This window comes from Triticum aestivum, chromosome 5B (assembly GCF_018294505.1).
Source record: "Triticum aestivum cultivar Chinese Spring chromosome 5B, IWGSC CS RefSeq v2.1, whole genome shotgun sequence".
NCBI classification, from domain to species: domain Eukaryota; kingdom Viridiplantae; phylum Streptophyta; class Magnoliopsida; order Poales; family Poaceae; genus Triticum; species Triticum aestivum.
Window position 1 is genome coordinate 195299120 of NC_057807.1, and position 6000 is coordinate 195305119.

A 6000-nucleotide genomic window follows, 5' to 3' on the forward strand; every position below is an offset into this window, starting at 1 on the left:
CCGCAAAGAGCGGGTTGAGTGAAGCTTTTATGAGCCTGCTAAGAGGCTTTGAGGTACGCAAAGTAATATGTATATTTTTGATTGTACCGCATACGCAAGGTGTGCTTTGTATAGATAGTATCCCCTGAGACTCTGGTTGCTGTCCAAACGCGGCGAGCAGAGGATCATAGTCTCAGGTAATGATAGCACTGCTTTCGTGCGCAGGCAGCTGCAGATCCGGTGGGTGACCGAACTGCTGAATTTGTCGAATTGAGGTGTCAACTTGATGTGGCAGATGCGGACACCACGCTTGTTAACAGGCGGCTTGACGAGGCACAGGGTATGTATATTCGGGTGGTCAGCAAATTTTAAGAAGAGCATGATGCTAGTATTTATAGTATGCTTTGACTGCAGATGGAGCTGCCGCCGTGGAGACCCTTCGGGCAGAACTTGCCCAAGCCAAGGAGCAAGCCAGGAGAAGTGATGCGGCCGCCCTGAAGGCGGCCGAAGAATTAAAAGCCGAACAGGCTGCGCATCGCCAAAGTGAGGATAAAATAGCTAGCATGGCTATTGAGCTAAAAAATGCCGCCAGCCGATATGAGCTTCTCGAAAGGGAAAACCAAGCGAAAACGGCTGAACTAGAGAAGGCCTTGCAAGCAGCAAAGGAAACTCGCTCTGAAATCAGAGCGGCGCGGGAGGAGCTTCGGCAAGCTGGTGATATCGCGGTTGGGAAGCCCTTTTTATTGCGAACGAAGTTCGGGGATCCAAAATATGCCCCTGTTGATCAATTGTGGAGTTCTGCAGACGCATACTTGGATTTAGCAAAGAGTGCTGCTGATGTGATGGAGTATTTCAAGGATCGGAAAGATCATGAGGTGGAAAGATTGTTCTGGTCGCAGTTCAGTGCCCCAAAGCATTCGCTGCTGTTGAATGAGCAAATGGCCGAGTGGGCCGAGCTCCATAGGTTGTCCGGACTTGCCATGAAGCCTGTTGTGGATCATCTGTGGCCGAAGGAACCGAGCCCAGGCAGTTATTTTGGTTTGGTGCAACGATTTCTTCGTGTTGTGGCGCATATCGACGATGTCAAGAGGTCAGCATGAATAGAGGGTGCGTGGATGGCTCTTACCCGTGTCAAGACATATTAGACAAAGATGGAGGCCACCGAAATTGCGAGCAGGGGTCCACCTGGGGGTCAGTACTCGCCCGAGCACTATTTTGAAGAAGTCCTAGAAGGTGCCCGTTCAATAGAGGCTCAGTGCTCCAAGAATACCATGTTTCAGTGACATGTGCCTTGATTGTAAAAACAATGCTATTTTGATTATAAAGGCTATATTTATACTTTTGCCCGTAAAAGTATTGTAGTGCCTCCTGTGCGGCCGTTTATGTATGTATGTATATAACCTGAAAGTTTGCAGTCGTTGGCTTCAGCCCCCACACATATAATGCAAGGGTGTTTGGTAAAGCACGTAATCACACTTGATCCAACATCTTTGTCCGTTAAGGAGGTGATAGCGCGGCGAACAAGGCAATCAGACTATATAGCTTTAACACTTTCACTTAGCCATAGGAATTTGACGTTGGGGCTACTATATAGCCCCTGGTACATCCGCCTCCGAATACGGTGCGCGTACATACGTGGCTGGGAAACCGGTCCTTCGTTAATGCAGAGGAATCGCGAAGACTCCGCTAAGTCATCGAGTGGTTGACCAGTCTCTCGCTTTATCATGACAGTCAATTTTTGGCTTTCTCTACTGAGGTGCTCATCTAGATGAACCAGGGCACAATCGCAGTAGTTCTCCCGGTGCCACCTTAGCCGATAGATGGGACATAAGGTAGCAAAACACGGAAGCCGGGCAAACCCAACTATTGACCAAAGGCATGATTCGGAGCTGATGCATATAAGGCCAAACTCGCGACGCCGAACACTCCCGAAGGTATTCGGACTTTACAACATATACTAGGCTGATTAGTGCCCTCGATAATGAGCCCTGAATTTCCAGGTACGTGCATTAATCTAGCATGACGAAAGAGCTTACCAATAACGCCAGTATCCCTCTCGGTTGTTTTAAGTGCCCGGAGGGTGTGAAGCAACAAGAGACAATAAAAAAGGTTTACACAGGTTCTTAATCTAAAAAGAAACCTTTGAGCGGGGCCCTGCTGCACGTCTGTGCCTTTGTCTCCGTTGTGCCGTATCCTGGAAGGGTGTAGCACGATGATCATCTGTAAAAAAAACCCAGGTGAAAGAATCTAGTGTGATCGTGTGAAAAGTTGGTTATTCTTAATGAACCATGAGAATTCAATCTATTGTGTATTAATAGGGTCAAGCCGAACTATGAACCCTTTTGCATGCGAGCAGCCCCTAGCACCACATATGGGAGCATATCCGTCAACCAAGCTTGATACGTCTCCAACGTATCTATAACTTTTGATTGCTCCATGCTACTTTATCTACTGTTTTAGGCTATATTGGGCTTTACTATCCACCTTTATATTATTTTTGGGACTAACCTATTAACCGGAGGCCCAGCCCAGATTTGTCGTTTTATGCCTATTTCAGTGTTTCGAGGAAAAGGAATATCAGACGGAGTCAAAATGGAATGAAATCAACTGGAGAAGTTATTTTTGGAAGGAAACCCACCTGATGAACTTGGACTCCACGTCAGAAGATACGGGAGGTGCTCACGAGGGTGCGGGGCGCGCCCACCCCCCTGGGCGCGCCCCCTGCCTCGTGGGGCCCCTGTAGCTCCACCGACGTACCCCCTGCACCCATATATACCTACATACCCTAAAACTTCCAGAACAGAAGATAGATGGGGAGTTCCGCCGCCGCAAGCCTCTGTAGCCACCAAAAACCTCTCGGGAGCCCTTTCCGGCACCCTGCCGGAGGGGGATCCCATCACCGGTGGCCATCTTCATCATCCCGGTGCTATCCATGACGAGGAGGGAGTAGTTCACCCTCGGGGCTGAGGGTATGTACCAGTAGCTATGTGTTTGATCTCTCTCTCTCTCTTGTGTTCTCTCTCGTGTTCCTCGATGGCACGATCTTGATGTATCCCGAGCTTTTCTATTGTAGTTGGATCTTATGATGTTTCTCCCCCTCTACTCTCTTGTGATGAATTGAGTTTCCCCTTTGAAGTTTTCTTATCGGATTGAGTCTTTATGAGAACACTTGATGTATGTCTTGCCGTGATTATCTGTGGTGACAATGGGATATCATGTGCCACTTGATGTATGTTTTGGTGATCAACTTGCGGGTTTCGTGACACTTGGGAACCTATGCATAGGGGTTGGCACACATTCTTGACTCTCCGGTAGAAACTTTGGGGCACTCTTTGAAGTACTTTTATGTTGGTTGGATGAATCTGAGATTGTGTGATGCATATCGTATAATCATGCCCACGGATACTTGAGGTGACAACGGAGTATCTAGGTGACATTAGGGTTTTGGTTTATTTGTATCTTAAAGTGTTATTCTAGTACGAACTCTTTTATAGATTGATCCGAAAGAATAACTTTGAGGTGGTTTCGTACCCTACCATAATCTCTACGTTTGTTCTCCGCTATTAGTGGCTTTGGAGTGACTCTTTGTTGCATGTTGAGGGCTTGTTATATTATCTATCTATGTTATTATTGTTGAGAGAACTTACACTAGTGAAAGTATGAACCCTAGGCCTTGTTTCCTCTCATTGCAATACCGTTTATGCTCACTTTTACCACTTGTTACCTTGCTGTTTTTATTATTTCAGATTACAAAAACCTATATCTACTTTCTATATTGCACTTGTATCACCATCTCTTCGCCGAACTAGTGCACCTATACAATTTACTATTGTATTGGGTGTGTTGGGGACATAAGAGACTTTTTGTTATTTGGTTGCAGGGTTGCTTGAGAGAGACCATCTTCATCCTACGCCTCCTACGGATTGATAAACCTTAGGTCATCCACTTGAGGGAAATTTGCTACTGTCCTACAAACCTGTGCACTTGCAGGCCCAACAACGTCTACAAGAAGAAGGTTGTGTAGTAGACATCAAGCTCTTTTCTGGCGCCGTTGCCGGGGAGGCAAAGGTAAAGGGTACTCACACTCCGTCAACTAAGCTCTTTTTTGGCGAGGTGAGTGCTTGAAGGTATTTCTTTAGATCTTGCAATCGAATCTTTTTGTTTCTTGTTTTAGCACTAGTCTAGTTTATAAAAGAAAACTACAAAAAATGGAGTTGAGTTTGTCTCATATGCTTCACCTTTTTAATATCTTTCGTGAGTATGATGGAAAGGAAAATTGTGCTCAAGTGCTAGAAGAAGAAATCTATAGAATGTTTTTATTTGATGAGCATGATTGCAATGTTGTTAGTATGAATTCCTTGAATATCCATGATGCTAATGATATGCAAAGCCACAAGCTTGGGGAAGCTATGTTTTATGAATATGATATTTTTTATCCCCCAAGCTTTGATGAGCAAATTTACTATGATGAAAGCATGCCTCCTATCTATGATGATTATTGTGATGATACGTATGCTATAAAGAAGAATTTTGCTTATGTGGAGAGTAATAAATTTTCTATGCTTGTAGATCATGAAAAGAATGCTTTAGGTGCTGGTTATATTGTTGAATTCATTCATGATGCTACTGAAAATTATTATGAGGGAGGAACATATGCTTGTAGGAATTGCAATAATATCAAGTTTCCTCTCTATGTGCTTAAATTCTTGAAGCTATGCTTGTGTTACCTTCCTATGCTTGTTGATTATTGTTCCCATAAGTTGTTTGCTCACAAAATCCCTATGCATAGGAAATGGGTTAGACTTAAAAGTGCTAGTCATATGCTTCATGATGCTCCCGTTATGTTTCAATTCTTATCTTTTATGTGAGCATCATTGTCATCATCATGCCTAGCTAAAAGGCATTAAAGAAAAGCGTTTGTTGGAAGACAACCCAATATTTATCCTTACTGTTTTTGTGTGTACACATGATTATGCTACTGTAGTAATCATGTTTTATAGCTTTTGTTTCAATAAAGTGCCAAGTAGAACCTTTGGGAAGACTTGGGTGAAGTTTATGTGATCTTGCTGTGAAAAACAGAAACTATAGCGCTCACGAGAATAGCTGCCAGTTTTTACTAGAGAGTGATTTTAGGTTGATTCTTTTTGCAGATGATTAATAGACAAATTTCTCAGGTCAAGAAATTTATTTCATAATTTTTGGGGTTCCAGAAGTATACGTTTTATACAGATTACTACAGACTGTTCAGTTTTTGACAGATTCTGTTTTCTATGTGGTGTTTGCTTATTTTGATGAATATATGAGTAGTATCGGAGGGTATGAACCATAGATAAGTTGGAGTACAGTAGATATTACACCAATATTAATTTATAATGAGTTCATTACAGTACCTAAGTGGTGGTTTTATTTTCTTATACTAACGGAGCTTACGAGTTTTGTTTTGAGTTTTGTGTGGTTGAAGTTTTCAAGTTTTGGGTACCGATTCGATGGACAATGGAATAAGGAGTGGAAAGAGCCTAAACTTGGGGATGCCCAAGGCACCCCAAGGTAATATTCAAGGACAACCAAGCAACTAAGCTTGGGGATGCCCCGGAAGGCATCCCCTCTTTCGTCTTCGTTCATCGGTAACTTTACTTGGAGCTATATTTTTATTCGCCACATGATATGTGTTTTGCTTGGAGCGTCAATTTATTTTGTTAGATTTTGCTTTCTGTTAGTTAGAATTGTGTTTTGCCTCTTTAGTTTCAATAAAAAAGTCAAGGATAGCATTTGCCATGCTTATTTTGCTAGTTTACATGTTGCTGTTTGAAAACAGAAAGTTTACCGCTGTTGCAAAAATTCCCTAGAAAAGTCAGAGCATGGTCTAACGTTGAATCTTTTTGCATATTGAACTCTGATCAATTTATTATAGTGGGAATTTTAGTTCATAATTTTTGGAGTCAGGGAAGTATTGATACTCTTGCATTCTTTACAGACCGTACTGTTTTGGCAGATTGCTGTTATGGTTGCATTGTTTGCATA